The following is a 23739-nucleotide window of genomic DNA, read 5'->3' on the forward strand; positions in this document are numbered from 1 at the left end:
TGCCAACCTGTTGTTTTTTCGTACTGGAATTCTCACAAGATCAAATTTCATGAAGTTTTAACACAAACTGAATTTGGCTAAGTCTAAAATACCACAGTTTCTCACAGATCTTGCCAAAGAAGACAACTAGGAAAAATCAGGAAAATTTAAATATGAACAAGAAAATAGGAAAAGCAAGGTAAGTCACATTTTAGAAGAATGAGATTTAAAGCAGGTGCGTGGTTTTACAAAACTGGCATACCTTTGCATACACCATTTAAGGGTGGGTATGGAAAAGTGAGCAAAGTTGTCTGCACTGATGTATCACCAAGCATAAGCTGCTGCTGTGATATACGTGACTACACACATGATCCCACTGTGCCCCAAGTGTGGGCTAAATACACAATGGCATGACCTGCTTTTATGTCAAAACAGAGGAACCACCTTCATGGCAAATGACGTTGTAATTAAGGCAAAGCAGAAACAAGCACACAGTGAGCAGCGATTCAACTACGCACAACCATGAGCCCTCAGTCCAGCACTGACAAAGTACCAGCTAATGCTCAAAATCATAATGGACGTAGTGTTTGGGGACCAGAACTCTATATAGTTACACAGTATATGAAATAAATTATCTCTTCATCAGAGGGACTGTCTCAGCAAATGCTTGAACTTTGATTCAAGTATTCAAGCACTCCTCTCAAGTGTCATCACCATCAGGGATCAGTTCAGGGGCCCACAGGCATTTATAAGACAGAAACTGACAACAGTGGTATGATTAAGGAAGGTTTTTATGAGTAAACACTGTATGATAAGATACACATGGCATCCATCTATCTATGCCAGATACAACTGGGACCACTTAAACGTCTGCCTCCATACTGGCTATCTCCCCTTATAGCTCTTTACATTCTTCGCACTGATTTTCACAACACTGGCTGCTGTTTCATGCAGCACATCTCATTAATCTCGTGAGTTTTTGTTATTGCTTCTCAGGAATCAAAAAAACCCCAAACCACATCAGACCTTCTATCAGCACAACTGTCTTTGTTCTTACTTCCTTGAAACACAGTGGTATTTGTTAGCTCTTCCACTGGAGCTAACAGAACACTTACTGGGAACAAGCAACTCACAAGCTCCTGTTTTCATCAAATCCCTTGCAACCACAGGGTATCACATTGTAACATTAAAAGTACTTTTGGAGCACTAGTCATTCTCACTGGATTTATCTCATTTTCTTTGGAATGCCACACAGCCATTACTGACTTGACCCACATCATGTCCATTTTAAATCTGAGGCAGGAAATTTGGGGACTTGCAGCATAAGAAGGCAACTGCAGAAATTATGTACAAAATTATGAATCTGTTCCTCAGAAAGTTCAGTTGTAATTTTTCCAAGGTGCCAAGGGCAACAGTGGGGAGGAGATGCTTATCTAGAAAAGTTTCAGTCAAAACTTAATGTTGAAGCTGACTGCTTTCAGTACAAAGGCTAAGAGGTAAGCATCACAGGCATGGATAACTCAGCAAAACATCCCTCCCCAGCCCAGAGCTTTTATCTGTGCAATTCCCTCCATGAAATACAACATGACCAATTTTTAGGGTAGCTAAAACCTCAGAGATGCAGTTTAGCAGCATTAGTTACACTTCCCAGGAAGAAGTCACAATGTCAGATGCAGTGACAGATTGCCTCTTGGCTTGGAAGAGCAACAGGGCACCCCAAAAGAAATAAAAGTTGGAACAAGAAAACCAGCTATAAGCTATTTGTCACATACCCAAATGTGTTTTCAGTTGCCCCAACATATAAAAGTCCCTTCTGGAAGGCAAGATTCATGAAATACTAGGTAGTAATAAAGGTGAAATGGGGCCGAGATACATGATTTTACATTTGGGTTTCCCACAGCAGTAACACACAAACACTTAACTGAGACCTTATTTCAAGGTCTCATCTGGCTCCAGGGCCATAACTCTTCAATTAAACCATTCTTTTCTTTTTTTTTTTTTAATTAGCAATTGCCAAAAATTTATAGGAAGAGGATACACCCTCTCTGGAATCACCTTACATCTTGTACCAGAAGATGCTGAGAACCACAGGCCTTACTCACAAAGTTAAGCCAAAGCCATGGAAAGGTAGATCAAAGTTTTCAGAGGCAGAGGTTGCAGTGACTAATGACTGCTGCTGCTGCCCTTGTAAAGCTGATGCCCCTGCCTGTTTCGCCCGGTGCAAATGCCTGCCCACAAGATCCAGAGAGTTCTCTGGCAGCCTGAGCAAAACAGGGAGGCGAAGGTTTCCTCCGGACACTGCGGGCCAGCAGAGCCCAGGTGCTGAGGCAGAGCGACAGGCCGTGCATAAACAAAGCCACACCTGGCAGAGCAATGCGGGCAGCGGGGGGGAAGGTAAGGGCGGTGAGGTTTAAAGAGCCAGGGGGAGTTTCACATGACCCTCGGGAATCTGTTTGTGTCCGTTGTGCGCAGACAAACACCGGCACCCGGCCAGCTGCAGCGGAGAGCACATGCTGGAACAAGGGTAAAAGAAGAAAGGGGAGGGGGGCAGGAAATAAAGTTATATAATTACTGTGTGCCAGCAGCCTTGTTGTCGGGGCCCAGCTCAGGGCTGAGGCCATGGCCCCGAGCAAGGTGGGCACCTGCTTTGGTCCATCACCATCCTCTGCTGCAGCTGAAAGCGGCCTCCAAGCAAGTCATTTGTCCGCTTCATGGTTTAATCCCCAGCTCTCCCTCCTCTTCCAATAAATGCTCTCAATATGAAATTAAAGCATGTTACTTAACTTACTGTACCATCCAGCTATTGTAGTATTTTTAGAAGCTAGCTGAGCATTAGCCCTCGCTGACTTTTTGCATGTGCTGTTTTCTCTGTCAGTCGGCCTCTGCAACCAAGGATGATTTAATCTAGTCACAAGCAAGAGTGCTGGAAGGACCTGAAGCAGGGTCCTTTAAAGCATTAGCATTTCATAAAGCCAAACACACCATCATTACAGGTCAGATTACAGTGTCCTTTTGCAAATCTATGTTGCATGACACAAAATGTGACGTGCCTGCATCGCCTTAAGAGCCAAAGTCCACTCATAGACAGTGTTATCTCTACGTATCAGTAACCAGGACAATCTAGATTTATTTTTCAATCTATAACCAAGCCTTTCAAGTTGCACTCCTTAACTATGACATACAGTGTTTGCTGCTGTTTGTGCTAGCACGATAAGCATTTCAGTTGTCTAAGAAACATTAAATCTCATCTTTTAATCAGAGAATCAGCCAGACATATACTACAGCAGCTCTGCTGTCTGCACACATGCTCTTTAATCACCTCTTTGGTTCCAAGTGCCACTATTCCCACCTGCAGTTTAGCTCAGGAGAGTATTTATCAGTTTGAGACAGCATTATTAGACAGACCAGTGTGCTGCTACCACTCTACTGCTGCTTCTCTCATCCTAGTTTTTTCAGCAAAAGTTATCCAGTCAGTCATTTAAGGTAATCTTACAGGTAAATAGTGCTTAGAGAAGGGAGGAGGCAGATTTGAATGTACAAATAATGAAGTATCATTTATACTTCCCTTCTCCCTCATCCTTCATGAAGAAAGGGGTCTAGCATAAGAAGAGACAGGGCAGCTTTCTGGAGAAGTCTGGAAATCCCCTGAAGGGTTCAGCTTCTTCTAACTTCAGCAGTCTCTGCAAGTTTACAAGATGAAGAAAGGCTACAAGTGGCAGCACAGCTTCTCGGAAGCTCCTGGGAGCATGGCCAGACTGAGGATGTCCAGACCACCAAGACGACAGTCCCTGGTTTTGGATTTATTGTAGCTGCCTGCAAACCCACAGTGCCATGCCCCTGAACAAAAGGTTCAATTGAGCAAGAGTCACGCGTACTCATGCCAGCAGTCCCACAGCAACAGATCAAGATCATGACATACTTCTGATGTTTGTACACCGTCCAGCACAACAAAAAGTAAAGTCAGACGTGCTGACGGGTCTCACTGCAATTCAGGAGACTATCAAGGCAGATATGCCTCAGTTTGCAGAGAGGGCACTCCTGCCAAACAGGAGCTCCCTGCCAACCTGGCGGTGCTCCTTCATCACACCAAGGTACGGGTCTTAAAATTAGCTGAGCGTAAAAAGAAAATTAGCAAAGTCATTATTTGAACCACCAAGCTTTACTCTGTTCAGGGAACTTGTGTAAAGCAAAATTAAAAAAGCACCTTATGTTAGCATGGACCGAGGAAGCTATTGCAGAGTGCTCAAGTGTAAGTGGTTCCCAGACAAAAAAGTAACTACAAAAATTTACTGAAGCGGTGAACACCAAGGGCTGTAATAAAGTGGACACAGCTCCAGGCTTCAGGAGCAGAAAGGGGATACTTTGAGAAATTACACTCTCTCTTTGTATCTACAACTTGTTGCTCTTAGAAGAAAGACACAGATAGACAAACATTTCTTTATCTGACTCAGTACTGTCATTCTTAACATGCCCCTGGAGTTTCCTTAGGCAATGAACAGATTAGACAGCACTTTTTCCAAGGATGCTTCATAAGAGTCTTGCTTTCCAAACAAAAGACTGTTTGCATTTATGTAAAGTAACTTCCTGTACTGCTTTTTAAGCTATGCTGATTCTTTATACCATGAATTTGCAGCTTTGGTTTACTTCAAGCATCGAATGTACAAAGAGGATAATAGACTCAATTATGCTAAGTGCCGAGTAGCCAGCTATTCATCTAGCAAACTCTCCTATAGCTTACTGGTATCCACAGCCTTCCAGGGTTCCTGCACACTCAATTTGACTCTTAGCCCTGTGAAGGCAAACACACAGGCTATTACAAGAATAAATCCAACTGACATATCCAGACCAATATTCAAATTCTAATCCAAATTCCAAAGTTGATTAGTAATTCATATGACGTTCCTTTCTTAAAAACACAGTAGCACAGTCCCCTACCAGCCAGCTGTTTGGTACAATGTGTTTTCAGCAAGCTGACACCCCAGAGTTTGAGGAAATGTACTCCAATTAAGATCCTGAGGGAAGTGAAAGGTTCTTGGGTTTGTCCAAAGTCACTGCTTTGCAAACAATTTCAAGTTTACTCAAACAGCATGTGTATGTTTTACTGTTTTCTGCCAGTGTGTTTAACATGTCATACAAATAAAGAAAACACAGGCTTTGCACACTAGGCAAAAAACTTTAAAGTGCATTCTCAGACAACCCACATATTACATAATTAAAGACCTGTAACCTGGTTTCCTGCCTCTTAACTATAGTCATTTGACTAGGTAAGAGCCAAGTGAAAGGCTCAGTAAGTCAACAGAGTAACTGTGAACCTAGAATTTTAGCATTCCCATTGCTAAGAGAGCTTGTACAAACAAGGGCTTAAAATAAAGCCACTTAGCTTTGTCAAAAGTTGGGCTTTCTCTCCTGAAGTAGCAAAGCCGCTAACTGCAGGAATCCTTCTGATTTTACAGTACTGGCTGTCAAGACTGGGAGCAATAACCCTGGAGACCAAGAACAAACAAGCCAGTTCGGGATTAAAGGAGCAGCAAAGGCAGCAGCACATTCCTCCCAACACACCACAGCACCTCCAATCCTCTGTGCCACAAATCACTAACAACACACGATAACCTGGCAGGGTACACAGACCTGTTGTGATCCACACATTCCTACAACCCTCAGCAGAATTACCAGCCCACCACACAACAAATAAGACAGCTACAACAGAGCAGGAATTAGCAAAGGGAGAAGGAAAATGAGGCCGACAGAAAAGACAGACCTGCGTCCGTGGTCCATGTCTCTGCAGCGGCAGAGAATTTGTTAAATGAATCACAGGAATTATATTACATCCCATGATACAGGGGAAGGCAGAAAGGCTTGTCAGTCTGACCTTGGAGGAACTTATCTCCTGACCCCCCCCGGGCTTTAGCAGCTCACTGATCAGAAAACCTTCAAGTCTAAAAAAACCTGGGGGTTTGGACCCTGTTGTCAACACTGAAACCCCATAGTGTGCATGCCCTGAGCCACTGAAGTGCTTCTTCCTAAAAGCTATAGCCCAACACAGTTATAAAAAGCACTGCTATAGCTGAGCCAAAAACTTATTTTTCTGAAGGTGCTTCAGATTTATTTTTAGGAGTCTAGTTTGTGACTTATCACTACCTGCACTGCAATTGCTATCAGGGCAAGCCAAAAAGCAACACCACCCAGCTTCTTTCTGTCAGCCCCTGCCCCAACTCCCAGTGTCTCTTTGGCATCCAGGAAATTAATTAAATAATTAATTCATTAATGTAGTCTACCAAGAGCTGGACCACAGCTAGCAATCTCCAACAGTATCTGGTAGCAGCTGTTTACTCCTAAAAGGCTTTTCTCCAGTAAGGCAGGGGTGAGTGAGCATAGTGAGTGTTAGCTGACAGCTCCAGCAATGCACTTTCACAGCATGCATACAGGCTAACACTAGAGATTCAGCTTCTCTAGCCTGATCTTTGCAAAATTGGCATTAACAGAGCTTTCAGAACCCCTGAACCCAACATTTGGCAAGAACTCTCTCACTAGATACAGTCCTCTCTTAGTAGGAACCAACCACTTCTGCAAAAATGGAGCTGTCTCCCCATATTCTGCACAGAGAAAATGGATAGTATACTCCATAGTGCACTTCTTGGACCAGAATGACATTTATTATGGTAGAAGAAAATTCAGTGCATCATGGTTGCTGTCTTTTAATCAGCTAGCAATGAGGGAATCCAACTGACAGGCTTAGAAATGCTAAAAGCTTTGTTCTATTTTTAATGACACTAAAACCACTGTGGCTGTTAGAGACAGTTTACATAGTTTACAGCTAAAATAAAGTACTGGAATACAGAAAAGAAACAATTGCACAAAATTGTCAGTGAAGGCAATAATTCCTTAAAGGTGTCATCACCTATGAAGTACTTAGAAAAACGAAGTATTAACTTACCAACAAAATTTCCTTTAACTTCTTTTTTTTTCTAAAACAAACTAGACCTCTTTTCATTTCTAACAAAACACCACTGAATAAATGAAGTTTGTATTAGGAAATTCTTCACAGTAGGAAAGACGCATACTTGCATGGAAATTTTGTTTCTTCTGCTGACGCCCACAGAACCTGATAATGTATCTCTAGTTTGTACTTAATTGTAAATTAGCCTTACCTCCAAAGCAAGTCACTCCCACTGGCAAGGGACTGCCACTGACAAAGATACATGTTCAAAGGTACATCCTTTGCTGCATGTTCTAAGCTCTTTGGGGGTTTGGTCAATACTGACTCAAAACTGAAGTCCCTGAAAAATCTGGTATTTGTGAGAGTGAACTGTACTTATCAATAGGAATTAAATTTAAAAATTGAGTTTTCTTACCATGAGAAAGTATAGCCTAAAGCAGTATGTAATATTCCTCTTTTTTTTAAAGAGGCTTTTCAGTTAGATCTTGTATCAAAGAACTGACACATAACAGACTACAGTACTTAAACTGAGCCAAAAGCACAAGTTCATACGTGTTAACTGCTATATTGGATGGTGCTCATGCAATCTAAGGAGTAATGCAACCCACAACAATGTGTTGTTACTCATAAAACCTTTAGCCTATTCAAGAATCCTTACAGGGTCACTCTCCATATTTTGTCCAAGTTTCTTAAGTGCACTGTCAGACTATATTCCTTCTTCATCAGAAGGACAAAAAAAATATAATGGGAATGAGTAGTTGTACTCTGGTGCAATGGAAAATTTCAGCATCACACACTTGCTAACACACCTGTCCAATCTGAGAAAACATCTTCAAAATTATTTCCTTTAAGTCCTTTAAGCTTGTATTAAAAAAAAAAAAAAAAAAAAAAAAAAAAAAAAGGAAGGAAGAAAAATCTCATCTATTATTTTGGGGGAAGCTGTAACACAGAAAGAAAGTACAGGATATTTGATCCTTTCCAACACACTGGCCTCCCCATGCTCAGACCTGTGAAATACAAGGTAGCTCATTTGTTCCACTTGGCATCAAATCTACTACAGCTTTGGTTATAGCAGCACTGCTGGCCAGCTGCTTCCAAGAACACTGGCTTTGGGAGTCAGGTTTTGACAGCTTCCTTCTACCACATGGACAGGAGACATTCCACAAAATGCCTTGGACAGTCTGTCCTAGCACAGGCTAATGATGCCCTGAATTAACCTTGGAAAGCTCAGTGCTTGAAAGGATGAGCTGGTGGACTCTGGATCTTGCACTGCAGCAACACTTTTCTCTGTCTCAGACCAGGGGAGGGAGCAGAGAAGGCAAGACGCCACCTGGGTTGAAGGAACCACTGTTTCCATACAAGTGCATTCTCTTCAGGAATTTATATTCAAATCTCTATGCTTTGGGAAGTGGCAACCACAGCAAGACAACCTAAATTACATTTAAGAGCATTACATTTAAGAGCATGCAAGGTTATAGCTAGGAAGCCCTAGACATCAAGACAGATGAAACTCAACAAAGGAATGCAAGTAGCATGAAACACAAAGGCATTTATACCATCTGAACATGGGTCTGCTCTCTTACTTAGCAACAGTGCTATCCCCCTTTTGTCTTTATGATGGTTCAGGTTCAAACTGAGAATCTGAATGGGCCAACAAGGAAACATGGTTCTCCACAACCCTCAACAGAAGTGATAAAATGATAAACCTCCTGTGGGGAAAAAGCCACTGTGTCCACATGTACATTAAAATTTACTGGATGTCAGTGAACAAACTCTCACCTTCTAATGAAATTGCTCTTCAGGTCTTCAAACCGATAACCTGATCAATTTCAAGTGCCACGTTGAACAAATTCATACAAGACTACTTTGCCATCCTTCCTTGCTTCAGCTATTAGCAACATGGACCTCGTCACTCTACTTTCTAGGCAATTTGTTCAATTGCTGAAATTTACAGTGTGCTTGGTACCCCTCCCCTCCTTCCCAACAGTGATCCTTGGTGCTAGATACATAATTAACAGGTCTAGAAGTGCCTGTCCCATCTGATCAAACCTATGATCCTAATTACCTGGACTACACACCTTTCTGCTCAGATAAAGATCCATTCTCCTGTTACATGGAGCCATCTGCCCCAGAACTCACTGCTCACTTCAGACAGGGGCATTTGCAGTTCCGGTGACTTGCTCTCAATTCAATACAGAATTAACTTTTTACACATCTCTAAAACAGCAAGGCTTACCAAAAACAAACAAAAGACATTTCAGAATCTCAGATATGGGGCAACTATTTATACACTTCAGTTGACTCCTCTATACCCTACTTAAACCCCACATAAATCACAGTCTACCAGCCTAAGGCACAGTAATTATTCATGATTAATAACCTAGCATCAGATCTTGTATTGGAACAGCCTGCTGTGTTCTCCGCATGCCAAATATCAGGGTTACAGTCAGAGCAAATCAGTAATGTAGTTTATGCAAAAAAATACTGGAGTCTAAGAAGCAGTCTGCAAGATATGGGTACTTAAAATAGTTGTTTTGTACTGCATATTTAGCAGTAATGGGTTACTTTGCAAGCCTTCAGAATAGGGAAAAAAACAAACCAAAAAACCCTCATCATTACCAACAGAACAACATGCCTGAATGTCTGAATTTCTTTCCTTAATCATGTATGAATCTCATTTAACCTGTGCAGCTCTCAGAAAGTCACACACATAACTGCATCTTTTACTGTGATGTTCAAAACAGTATTCCTGAAAAAAAAACATCCTCACAGTGATGCTGTATCAGACTTCATTAAGTTGCCATCCTCAAATGTTAGCACACAACGGCGGACGAAATTTCTAATACAAATGATGCTGCAGCCTGCATTACAGAAATACCAACATATAAATTGTCAATTCATAACAGCTGGAAAGAAAACAAAAATTAAGATAAGACTAACAACAGGAGCCATCCTGACTACTCCAGTGCATCACTGTCTTACTCCAGTTTCTCAAAATGAAAGAAACTCACAGGGCTCAATATAGGGCCCAGTTCTCTTCAGAGTCTTTACTGATGATGTGGATGAGGGTATCAAGTGTACCCTCAGTAAGTTCATGGGCAACATTAAGCTGGGTGGGAGAACTGATCTGCTGCAGGGCAGGAAGGCTCTGCAGAGCGATCTGGATCAAAGGGACAATTATATGAGGTTCAACAAGTCCAAGTGCCAGCTCCTGGACTTGGGTCACAGCAACCCCACACAATACTCCAGGCTGGGGAAGAGTGGCTGGAAAGCTGCCCAGCAGAAAAGAACCTGGGGGCGCTGGTCAACAGCAGCTGAACACGAGCCAGCACGTGCCCAGGTGGCCAAGAAGGCTGATGACATCCTGGCTTGTATCAAAAATAGGCCAGCAGTGCCAGGGCAGTGATCATCACTCTGCACTCAGCCACACTTTGAGTGTCTGAGTCCAGTTCTGGGCTCCTCACTACAAGGAGGACAGAGAGGTGCTGGAGCAAGTCCAGAGAAGGGCAACGGCACCGGTGAAGGGTCTGGAGAATGAGTCCTACAACAAGTGGCTGAGGGAGCTGGGGGTGTTCAGCCTGTAGAAAAGGAGGTCCGGGGGGACCTTGTTGCTCTCTACAGCTGCCTGAGAGGTGGCTGTAGCCAGGTGGGGGTCAGCATCTTCTCCCAGGCAACCAGCGACGGGATGGGAGGACACAGCCTCAAGCTGCACCAGAGAAGGTTGAGGCTGGACATTGAGAGGAATTCTTCATGAAAAGGGCTTTTAAACACTGGGACAAACTGCCCAAGAAGGTGATAGAGTCACCATCCCTGGAGGTGTTCATGACTGCACATGGAGCCTAATACCATAGTCTAGTTTACAGGGTGGTTATCTGTCAAAGGTTGGACTCTATGATCTTAGAAGTCTTTTCCAACCTAAATGATTCTGATTTTCCTCATCTTCATTGTCCTTAGAAAAACAAATATTTAGGTTTGACTGTGGTAAAATCCAAGCACCTCAAAGGTACTTTTTAGCCTGAGAACTTCTCTCAAAGCTCTGCCTAGTTTAACTATCTCTGTCTAACTTTCAAAAATCTAGGTACTATATGAAATATGTATCATTGTTACACTTGTTCCCGTATCAATAAAAATATATACTTGCATCTATCCATCTCAAGGTAGTGGCTGCCATGTTTTCCTTTCCTTGAGGAAAGGGAGTTAATTGCAAGTAGCTCTACCAGTTATCCTGCATTAAGAAGATGGCTTTATCAGAAAATCTTTATTGACTTAACATTCTCTGAAGGAAGAAAATTTACAAAAGATCAGCAATTTGCATTTAAATAGTAACAAATTACATGTAAAATTGCACGCTGTCCCAGAAAACACAATACAAAGTATAAATCTTCAGTTTTTGCAGAAGCTGGCACACTAAAAGCAAGCACGTCAATCATCTCTTCATACTTGGAAGGCTTTCTTTTTGTTTTGTTCTGTTTTAAAGTTGTTCACAGTGTGCGTGTCAAGTGACCACTTATTTTTTATACAGCTCCTCGCCACTTCTTTTAACACCTACTGGACACATCCAAGGAAGTTATCCACAGCACATCAGAACATACACTGAGGCACTCCTACATGGTTAGCAGCAGCTGCTTTAATTCTACACAAAGTCTCTGAGGCTACATTAAAGCCTCAACAGGTCAAAAGGGTCTCATAACTACCAGTATGCTACTGGAGGAAGGTCTGCTGTGCCAAACTTTGCCAAGGCAGCACATGAAACAGAACAAGCAAACCACCTCAAAACAAGACCTGCCCAGGTAAAGGGTCTCCAGACAAGGAGATCTGAACAGAGATTGCAAACCTGGTCAGCCAGAAGAAAAGTTCAAGAAATCCCACAGTTGTAATAAATCCACATATGCAATGTTTGATCATGCTGGCTTCAGCAACACCCAAACACTACTCCTACCAACCGCAAGAACATCTCTGCAAATGGATTTCTACTGTTTGCTCCAAGAAAAGATGGGATGCAATCGGATGAGCTGCTGTTCAATTGGAATTGAAGGGGCTTTTCTTTCTCTTCTGTGAAAGCACTGCTGAAGAAAGACTAGGGAGGGGAAGTAACTTGTTTACCTCGCAGCTCAAGGGGCTGGCTGCTTGCACATGAGCAGCCACCACACTTCAGCTGAATGGTGATTAATTCAGGGTGGTACCTTTTACAGTACAACCAGTATTTATTGTACTGCTTCCTCTAGATTTGAGCTATTCTTTCTAACCCAAAAATGCAGGTCTGTGACATAAAAGGTAGTGGAAAACATTCCTGCTGAGATTAAAGTCAAATCAGAGATTAAAAAAAAAAGAAAAAAAGAATCACAGGATAAGGAAGAGATGAGGAAAAACATTGAACTAGGCTTCAGAATCAAACTGTGGGTGAGAGGAATGGGTCACCTTCTGGATACAGATAAACAGAAGACTACTTATTTAGCTAAACCAGGAAAATTAACTGTGACAAGTTACCTAGAAGCTCATTATCACACCACAATACTGACAGCATGTGTGTAATCGTACATCATAATAATACATATTACTGTGTCAATATCCCTGTTTCAGAAGATGCTACGGATGAGAAGTTTCTGGTCTTGTGGGTTTGGGTTTATTTTAATCTTCAGGGCAAGTCATACTCAAAAGATACACTGTCAAAAAACTATTTTTCCAACTCTCATCCAGCATAGCAGTTATGGTTTGTGACTTAACCATACAGACAGTTCATGTTCAACAGCCAGCAGCTTGTCATAATTCCAAGGACATAAAGGACTCCAGAAAAAACAAGATTGCAAGAGATGCCTTTTTCAGAATATCTTCAGCAAACTTCAGTTAACCCTTCTGCTCACATCATGGCAAAAAATAATGTATGCCATGCAGAAATCTCCCCAGCAAATACACAGGAAGGAATCAAATTTGCAACCCGCTGCCTTACATACTTCTATGTAGTTAGAAGTAGAGAAACAAGCCCTGTGAAGTCTTTTTACCTTAGGAAACAGGTTCTACAAATACTTCCAGCTACAAAACACTTAAGGTGACTTCCTCAAATATTGGCATTTATATTCCGGTTGACAAACTCTTAGTTCTGTCCTGAATTCAAAAAGGAAAAAAAATTTAACTTGAGAGGGCATGTGTGGGTGAGTAAACAAGTTGCTTTCATAAATTGATTATTTATGGATGTATGTAACATGTATGCTACATATGGCCCTGGAGTCACCTTCTGCAGAAATCTTTCCAAGAGGTCATGGTGGTGTGGCCACAGATAATGAGCCCAAGAAAGAGCTCTGGAAGAAGCAGGATATGCAGAGGGGGAACAGGGTACCAGCACACAGAAAGACTGTGCAAGATAAAAGGGCTTCACCCAACCAGGTGGCAGGAGACCCAGAGCCACACAGAGGGTGATGAGAAAAGATGCCCCATGGAAGTGGATTACCATAAATAGTTAACTGTCTCCTGACCTCATCACTGCCAAGATGTCTTCCTGAAAGAGCCCATGATCTCCCTCCAGGAGAGCTAGAACATCTTCTCCCAAGCTCCCCCACCCACTACTCTCCATCAGCCTGAACATAACCACGCAAGGCAGACCTGGGAGGTCAGGTCTTTGCTAGAGATAGAAAAGGCAGAAAACCCAGAGGCAGGAAAGGGAGATGTTAGCCTTGCCAGGCTAGGCACAAACCCTTTACAATCAATAAAACACCTCATGCATTGGAAGGCTTTTGTCAGCCCTCGCTCCCTGACCTGCACTGCCTCCATGCCCTCCAGGCATGCAGATGGCATCTCTTCTGCAAGGGGCCCACAGTGGAGAGGGAAGGGGAACATCTGGCCAGGACTCCCCTAGTGCCTCCCCACCAAATAGCTCGGAGCCAGAGGCAGTCATGACCAAAGGACAGCAGCATCAGTCACATCTGAGGGTGGACCTGATAAGCCACTCAGCAAGGGGGAGCTTCCCTACACCACCACAAGGACAGTCCTGCAGAGATATGGCTGGCAGTGGGTCCTTGGAGAAGGCAGCATGGCAGACAGTCCACTTGGATGTAAGCCCCTTGTGAGAGAGAGTAAACATCAGGGAAGGCAGGAGAACACCATGACAGGAGACTGAGTACAAACAGCCTGGCTGGGAAGCCACAAGGGACAGTGCTGGACAGGACACACCTGGACAATTGGCCAGCACCTCTAGGTTCTCCTTTGCTTCTGTCACACTGCCAAGTCCCTCATTTTCCACTTCAATACTTCCCAAAAGAAGCACTCACCATCTTTAAGAAGATTAATGCTCAGAATACCTGTCTTGCTCAAAGCAATGAAGCCCCTCTTTGCAGCCAGGTGCATGGGATGGGGAGAAACTTGACACAAATTGGCTAAATCACATTTCTGACCCACTCACAAGCAAACAGTGCCATTCCAGCTGCAGCCAGCACTGGACTCTACAAAAATTTCTGGAGTGAGTTGAAGACAACTTCACAAGTGATCAGTGAGCCAACTGGGGAAGCTGGCTCAACCAGCTTTGACCAACAAGCTGGCAATGCCAACTGATAGACAAAGAAGAGCCATTTGGGGAGGAAGAGGCTGATGGCAGTGGAGATGATGCAGAGATTACAGTAATGAGTAAACAAAGAGAGCAAGACTACCAGCAGAATCACAGTCTTGGACTATGAGAAAACAGATTTTTTGGCCTGTTCAAGGATCTGCATGCAAGGTTCCCATGGCAGACTTCTCTGAAGAACGAAGGCACCCAGGGCAACAATCTGATCTTGCAGGACAGCCCACTCAAACCCCAAGAAAGGTGTATTGTGGCATGCAGAAAGTCACAGAGGAATGGCAGAAAGCCAGCTGAATGGACAGGCATCTCCTGCCTCAGCTAAAATGCTGAAACACAAAGAGTGTTAAAGAGGAAGAGGTTACACAGAAAGAACATGGAGATTGTGCACATGCAGAAAAGCTGGAGCAAGCAAAGGATGCCAAGAAAAAACAAGGAATTCTTATATAGGCAAGTAACAACAAAAGGATGGCTACTACTGGTTTAGTTAGCTCTCAGTTGTGCACAGGATCCAGCAGCTAAGGACACAAAAGAGCAATGATTTTTCTCCCTCAGTTTTTCCTAGCTCCTCCTCGTGTCTCCCAGTTCTTTGAGCACAGTGCCAGCATCTGGAGGATTGAACCATTACTGAGAGCAAAGGGAAGTTAAGGATCAGACAAGCTAACTAGGAGCAGATAGGATTGATTAGAAGATGCAAAGGATGCTAACCAACACTACACTAGCAAGGCTACTCTCCATTATCTTCAAAAGAGTAAGTAACTAATCAGAGGATGATCCTGGTGAGTGCAGAGGCAGAGAACACACTCCTCTTCAAAACAGGTGAGGATGACAATATGAAGCACCAGAAGCTGGTCAGCCTTGACAAGCTGGCAAGAGTATGGAGCAAGTCCTTCCAGAAGTCACTGCCAAGAACCCAAAGGATCTACACTGGCTGTTCCAAAGAACAAGTCATGTTCATTTGCAATTTTATACCATTTGTACTAAGGGTCTTATCTCTCAAGAAACCAGAACACTTACACAGATCATGGGTCATTGTGCTGCCTTCTGATTTCATCTAGCTGCACATACTAGGTTTCTTCAAATATGTAGTTAAAATTTTACAATACTGGACAATCATATGGGATTTCTGGAACATCTATTTTCATTAGAAGAGGAGGCACTTCATCTGTACCCCCCACAGCCCAAAGCAACCTGCCTCAATACAGCTGAAGGCTATAGAAAAGTCATCTGAATACCTGAGAAGAACCTACTGCAACAGCATAAAATTGATCAAAAATACCTCTTTGCCTTCACTGAAGTATCAATCCTACAAATCTCATGTGAGCTGAAATAATGGCCTGCCACTCTCCTACACTACTAGCTTCAAGAACTTCTTCAAGAAAGGTGCCAACACCACTTTGTCAGAAACCCCCTCCTGAACTGCACAGAAGTATTCACTCTTCTGGGGAACTTGCCAGCATGACAGTATTTACTGTATGACTAATATGCATTAATGAAGCACAAATGGACAACTATTTACTTGTGCTAATAACTAAAGCGCCTTATTAGAGCTAGGGCCTCTAGCATGAAGGATTGCCAGGCTCCCCCACTTGCCAAAATTATGTCAAAAAATGGAGCCAATGTGTAAGACACCAAGAGCTACAGCCAGTGTATAGTAGAGTCTTAAGTCATTGTTTAACATTCAGCTTGCAAAGGACTAGCATGCTCCAAAACCACTGGCTGTTTCTGAGGGCTTGTCTTTTCATTGTAGAGGCTAGAATTTCAAATATGCACACTGGCCGTACCAGCACACAGGCCAAAACTATCTTAAAATAGCAGTAAAGCCTGAGAGCTTTGCTGGGCATTTGTGTTCTACCTTTGATTGCTCACTGTTCTTTCAAAACCAGAAATAAAAACTCTGTATCTTAATGCCTTGGATTAAAATATCAATACTATCTAGCATAAAAGGCCATTAATACCAATAATCTAGCCCCTTGTTCATGAAGGATTCCTGAAAGCTGATCAATTTGGTAAAATTCCATCCTGAAAAAGCAAAGTCAGCTGTACAAGTCCTTGCTCTGTGCAGCACTTTCCATCCCACCTCTCCACAAAGGGAACATACCTACAACACTAGAAATTAAAGACCTCAAAAAGTGGCAGGGTTTTGTGGGAACCCATGAATAACTTTTTAAAAAGACCACTCCAGATTACGTTATATTAGGAATGGAAAAGAAAGTTCTTAGGGGTTGCAAAAAGAGCAGGCAAAGACTGTTTTCAGTCATAGCTAGTACTAGCTTGACCTGATATGTTTATTCCTAGCTTTACAGAGTAAATGGCACCTTCACCACACCAAGGCTACAGTGAGTTCAGGCTTTCCATTCTTCCTTGAATCAGCAGCTTCAGTTTGGAGTAGAAAGTCTGCAAGTGTAGAAACAAGGAGGTCTCTGCCACGAGGCATCACACGAACAAAAAAGTCTGGAAACTGTACCCACAGTTTCTCTCTAGAAACAGGAAAATTCTCTTAGATTTGTTCACAGAAACAGCTTCATTCAGAATCACAGGATCTGGGCTGGTAGTTTGGAGGAGTTTTTTCCTCCCTTCTTTTTTAACTTAAAAAATTATATAACTAAGTGCTAATGAAATATTGTCCTTCCTTCGATCAAACAGATTCTCCTTAGACTATGTAACACAAGAAAATGTCCTGGGCACAACTTTATGCAAGTTCTGTATCTAGATATATTTCCTGGAAATACTTAAATATAAGGCAACATTGTATCACTGGTCTTTTCCAAGGATAGAGGAGATCTCTCTGAGCCAACTGGCAAGGACAACAACACTAAGAACTATCCGAGCCACAGTGCTTTCTTGAAAAGTGACAGCTCCAAGTACACAGCAATATTATCTTCCGCTTAAAAAACAAAATAACCTTCTCCATTGGTTACTGTTTACTCATATTTAAAACACAGAACATCTGTGTGAGGAAGGTTCATTAAAAGCAGATGCCCTCAACTATCAGTAATGTAATTCCAGTTGGTTATATTCAATGCACTTAAAAAAAAAAAAAAAGCTTTCATTCCTTTGTATTTCAGGTTTCTATCTTTTTATATTTATGCAGGCATTTGAAGTGTGAAGCTGTCTTAGGACTGGTACATCAACTCTCTTCTGTTAAATCACAGCTGTTATTAATATGAAAAAACTCATACTGGTACTTCTCCAAAATAACCAGTTGGTAAACAGCTTGTTAAATATTTACTCATTTGGAAAAGATCCAACTCATGAAAAAATATGCAGGATTTTATTTGGTGTTATAGTCTGCTAAACTGATTGTTACCATTCCTTCAGAATGTTCTCGTGAAGTTTTGTGAGAGAACAGCAGAAAATACTCTGTTCTTATCAATGTGGGTATGTTTCCAGTCTTGAAGTACCATCTTAAGGCCTCATAGAAGTCAGAACCTAAAGAGACCCACTGCTTTTGATTTCCATGCTATCATCGATTGACTGGGGTTGGAAGAGACCTCTGGGTGTCACCTGGTCCAATCCCCTGCTCAGGCAGGGCCACCTACAGCCAGTGCCTGAGATCATGTCTGGGTGGCTTTGGACAATGTCCAAGAATGGAGATTTCACCACCTCTGCCAGTGCTCAGTCACTCTCACAGTGAAAGAGCATTGTCCAATATCAAGGGAGAACCTCCTGTGTTTCAGATCATGTCCACTGGCTCTGGTCAGGGAAAGAAGCCTGGCTCCATTCTCTTTACAACATTTCAGGTATTTATATACATTCCTAAGATCCACCCTCAACTTTCTCCCAAGTATAAAAGTAACAAATCATAGGTTTAAACATGAATGAAAACCAGAGCTGAATCAAGAGACTGCTTGAATTTAACGACAGGGTCAAGCTAGTGTTTAAGCATGAAATCATTAACAGGAAGATGCAAAATTAAACTTCTTTACTTTATTTCCTCACTTGATTTGCAACATCTGTGTTGCAATTTGGTCTATCCTGACCAATGTTAGTAGTCATGCAAGCAGCAAATGTATGATTGACCACTGGAGTGTTTTGAGTCTTTTCTCTTGATGGGTTGAAAAAATTCATGTAATTGGAAAATGTGGACTGAGCAACTTGAAATTTCTTGCTTGCATTCACCTTCAAAAAAAGACTTCATGTTTTGCCAACCAACTTCTGTAAATCAGAATACAAAAGCAGAAGTGCAAACAGTAAGGTACATACTTGTGACTGGAAATGTAGAAAGGTGAACTAGTACATCAAAAAAACAAAAAAAAAAGATTGATTACTATTTCTTGTCAGAAGGGAAACTGTAATCAATTGTATAGAAGCTTAGTGCAAGATACAAACTTCTTTGATGCTATTTTGTTTCATATAAAGTATTCTGATGATACACCATAATGGTGGCAAGTACACTTCCACTCCTCTTCAAGTGAAGTGTGGTAAGCACCACACTCCTATTTCGATGTAAATGAAAACAACTGGTTTCAGGGCAATTTTTTAAATAGACTTCTTTCCAAGAAAAATAAAAGCTAGAAATCTAGCTTCAGTTGGTCTTCAATGAAAACCAACAAGCAGCATCAACTCTATCTGTAAAAAACATTTGCAAGCTAGAAATCTAGCTTCAGTTGGTCTTCAATGAAAACCAACAAGCAGCATCAACTCTATCTGTAAAAAACATTTGCAGTCTGCACTCAGGGAGACAGATTTCATAACTTCATATTGGAGGCAACAACATGTCTTGTAAAAACATTCACTAATGTTCGCGCTGCTTTGTACTTTGTCTGCTCCAGTCCGTCAACCCTCTACACCACATCCATGTAAACTGTTAAAACAAGAGTATCGTCAATAAAAGATCTGTTGACTGACACCATATTTCACAAATCTGATGACTTTCTGCATTGGCAGTAGCAACATTTCAGCTTTTCTTTAGGCAATATGTAGAAGAATGATGCAATGCAATAATGCATCTGGTGTTTTTTCACTCAGCTATGCCCAAGGACTTTGAAAGCCTGCTTGTGCACTCTGGTCCTTCCATATTGCCCTCTTAGGGTGAAAAAACCAAACTCCAGGATTAATTTTAAATTTTATGGAAGCAGAATCCTTGTACATTTAAGCCTAATAAGAGTAAATTAAGCCACCATTTGTTTTGAATCTTGAAAATCATGTATTGGGTTTGCAAGAGAAGGCTTTGGGAGTGGGGAGAGGGACCAGGTTGGCTTCTGTGAAGAAAAAAACAAAACAAAAAAAAATCTGCTCAATTGTGTCCTGGTTCTGACCAAGACAGGGTTAATGTCTGGAGTAGCTGGGAGGTGGCATTGCTAATACAGGGAGGTTATTCTACACCACCTCACCTCATTGCCCGGGGTCAGAGAAGGGGCATTCTGAGAAGGGGTTCCTTCCTGATGAGCAAGCCTGGCACTGGTCAGGTTCCCAGAGCGTCCTGCATGTGAAATCACTCTCTAATAAACACTTTTGTTGCCAATATTGTTGCTGTTACTGTTCCTTTTCTTATCTCATGGCTGTTCCCAGTAAACTGTTCTCATCTTAACCTGTTATCTTTGCCTTCTGTGCCTCCAATTCTCCTCTCTGGCCACCCCCGGTGGTACGGCTGGGGAAGCAACCCAGTAACAGTGTGATTAGGAGAGCCTCAGTGGGAGAACTAAATCAAGGAGTACCATTCCTAAACCATGACAAGTTGCAGATCAAGAGAAGAGCGCGAATATGGAGAGAAGCAGCTCTGCAGAAACCAGGGTCAGTGGAAAGGAGGGGGAGGAGGTGCTCCAGGCACTGGAGCTGAGGTTCCCCTGCAGCCCGTGGTGCAGACCATGGTGAAGCAGCAGTGTCCCTGCAGCCCGTGGAGTCCCACAGGGGAGCCAGAGATGCACCTACAGCCCATCCAGGGCTCTGTGCTGGAGCATGCAGATGCACAAGTGAGGCTGTGACACTGTGGGAAGCCCACACTGGAGCAGGCTGCTGGACCTGCTCACCTGGGCACCCACAGAGAGAGAGAAGAGCTCACACTAGAGCAGGTTATGCCCTGTCACCCCACAAGGCACAGCAGCCTGTTATGGAAGGACTGCATCCCTTGGAAGGAATTTATGCTCATGTGGGAAGGAACCACACTGGAGAAGCTCATGGAAATCTCTCTCCCTGGGAAGGGCCCCACACTGAAGCAAGGGAAGAGTATGAGTAGTCCTCCCCCTGAGGAGGAAAGACTGTCAGAGACAATGACAATGAACTGACTGCAAACCCCATTCCCCATCCCACTGCATCACTGGAAGGGAGGAGAGAGAGCAAACTGGGAGTGAAGTAGAACATGGGAAGAAGGACAGGATGGGGGGAATGTGTTTTTAAAATTTATCTCTATTTCTCATTACTTTACTCTGATGTGATTGGTAATATATTAAACTAATTTCCCCCAGACAATCTGTTTTGCCTGTGATGGTACCCAGTGAGTGATTTCTCCCTGCCCTTACCCCATCCCATAAGCCTTTTATTATGTTTTCTTCTCCCTGCCCAGCTGAGGAGAGGAATGACCAGAATCATTTTGGCCTGGTGCCTTTCTTACCACAAATGGCAAGTGACATCTCCAAAGAATCGATCAACTATTGTCAAGATATTCAAACAGTGTCAGGCAGACAATAAGGACCAAAACTCAGAACTTCAGCAGCTCTCTCCAAGCCCACTTGGAGACAAATTCTGCAAACAAATGTTTTTCATGCAAGTTTTTTAACAATATAAAAGATTTTATGCACACAAACATGGACTGCAGCATGTATACCTAAATTAACACCAAATAACAGACTGTTCAATACCAAAGAGGCAGAGATGACTGAGTCATATAGAAGGCATCTGGATGTCAAAAGGGTGAGGATTATTGCATCCATCAAGGTAATTCTCTAATTAAATTAGAGATTTATTCAAATCAAAAGGGTTTTTTTCTTCCCCTTTCACTAAGAGACAAACCCTCTCTTTTCTAACTGCACAATCTAAGCAAGCCATCTCTGAAAATAAAAAAAGCAAGTTACCCAAAAAACCACACTCACTAAGATGAAGCACTCCAGGAAAACAATATGCCATGGACTTTGATCAGATGACCTCCAAAGGTGTCTTCTAACTTACTGTATCATTTTATTAAAAATAAGGATCAAAGCTGCCATACTAAAACCTGGAGGACCTCTGCCTAACTGCTCCTCCAGACAAAGGCAGAGCAATGTTGCTATTGTAGTTCTAGTATTGGCAGCAAATCATCTCCCCATCCACAAATCTGAATTCACTGAAAGAGGCTTTCATTACAGTAGCTAGTCTCTGATTAATTCTCTTATGTATTTATTTCCTACTCTTGAAGTGCACAAAGCTTTTCAAGTATGATGTGCACTATTTTGCACTCTTATCTGATCAAGAGGATTATTAGCAATCCTGAAATCCACAGCTCTGTACACGTAAGAGAAAGCAATTCCCATTTTCTCCCTACTTTATGGCGAAGTGCTTGTAGTCCATTTTGTACCAAGTTACAAGTTCTTTCTCAAATAAGAATTCAGCTCAGTAAAACCAAACTACATTAATTATTACTGAAGTCATACCTGCATCTTGGTCATGAGAAAACAAACAGAAGGCAGAAGGTGGAAGACAAACAGAGCATTCCTGTATGCCCAAAATTATATCTTCATAAACTGAGAAAAAAAACTGGGGGTTTTTTGTTATTTATGTCACTGAGACTTGTACAATCAAAGCAAAGGGTTAAAGAACTAAATATTCCCCAAGAGTTCAAGTCACTGCACATAAATACTGTTGTGACTACAGATTGCAAAAGAACGGAAACACAGTAAATCATCCCATTTTTTCTGAGAAATTCTGGGACTGTGTTCTGAATTTCCAGGAATAGAAGACAAATACTGCCAATTCTCACTGCTGGATTTTTATTGAAGAGTTCAAGAATCTGGAAAGGACTCCTGAAAGCCACTGAAAGATAGTATGGATTTTTTTAATTTTTTTTTTAAACTGAGCCAGAGATTGTTTCTAGGAGAACGCACTCAGTGTGACTGGTTTATGTGCAAACCCCTGAGAAAGTTAAAAGAAGGAAAAAAAAAAGCTCTTAAACAAGACCTGGGAGGTTCTGAAAGCAGCAAGCCTTGCAAGCAAAGACCCCAGTACAAAAGCCAGAGATCCATACTTTGCCATCTCTCTAAAAATATTTTAAAAAATAAGAAAAGGTGGATTGGCAGCAAGACATTCTAAAGGATATTCTGTAGGGCATACTTACTTACCCAGGTTCTCATTTTTCTTGCCTTGAATATAATCCCAACCTCCAATGTGTCAATTTATTCTAATACTGAATTTACAGCATTAAGGTCCCAACCTTGGGATCTCTGGAGCTGTCCTTCATAGCTTCTCATTCACATTAAGTAAGAAAATGTGCTGAAAAAATAGAATACTTCTTTACACTCTAATCTAGAGCATATTTAGTTTAACCTTCTTTCAGCCCTTTACCAACAAAATGCTTTCACTGCAGCCAAATTTGAAAGACAAGTTGATGAAAGCTCCTAAGTCAGATTTAGTAGGGGTGGAAAAACAGATGTTCAGGATTTTTTTAATGCAAACTTCAGTTCTGACAGAAGGCACAGTAGTTGTGAATGGGCTTCCAGAGCTAGTCTTCAAACTGGTTATAAGCACTCAGGGTAGTTAATACACAGTAAGCTTTGACCAAAAATAACTGAGTCACTTTCCCACCATCTTAAGTCACCCCATGTTGCTCTGAATTTCCAGTCTGCTGACTGCCCCAGACTAAAGCAGATTATCTACAGGGCTTGTCAGAGAAAAGGGAGTACCAACGAAAATTCACATTTTTGCTTCCTATGAACCACTAAAGACACTGTTTTCACAAGAGAGATTGACACTCAGTTAAAGAATTTGCAGCTCAAAAATGACTGCCTAGAATGTCAAGTTTCTCTTACATAGCTCTCCTTTCCCTCAGCTTCACATCATGACTCAGATGATGCTTTAAATGAATTGGAAGCATAATTTCACAGTGCATCAAAATTATGAAGTCCAGGCACATCTATTCACATATTCTTTTAAACTCATAGATCCCAGTAGAGTAACAGATTTTCAGGACATCCAATTTCTCAAAGTCCAGTCTATTTTTATAGCTGCAAAAGAAGCTATAAAAGAACTGTTATGCTTTTCCTGCTATTGGGAAAAGCATTCAGGTACATTCAGCTGACAACTCAGCATATACTAACATTAGACTTTTAACTAATTAGAGGTTTCCTGTTGGGGGAAAAAAAATTGT

At 42.0% G+C, this 23739-nt stretch overlaps 1 protein-coding gene across 1 annotated transcript in view; it reads right to left on the reverse strand.

Moving 5' to 3' along the window:
- Window positions 1–23739, reverse strand: part of GRB10 (growth factor receptor bound protein 10) — a 144833-nt gene that overhangs the window by 84130 nt on the left and 36964 nt on the right. The window lies entirely within an intron of this gene.

This window comes from Ammospiza caudacuta, chromosome 1, assembly GCF_027887145.1.
Source record: "Ammospiza caudacuta isolate bAmmCau1 chromosome 1, bAmmCau1.pri, whole genome shotgun sequence".
Lineage (NCBI taxonomy): Eukaryota > Metazoa > Chordata > Aves > Passeriformes > Passerellidae > Ammospiza > Ammospiza caudacuta.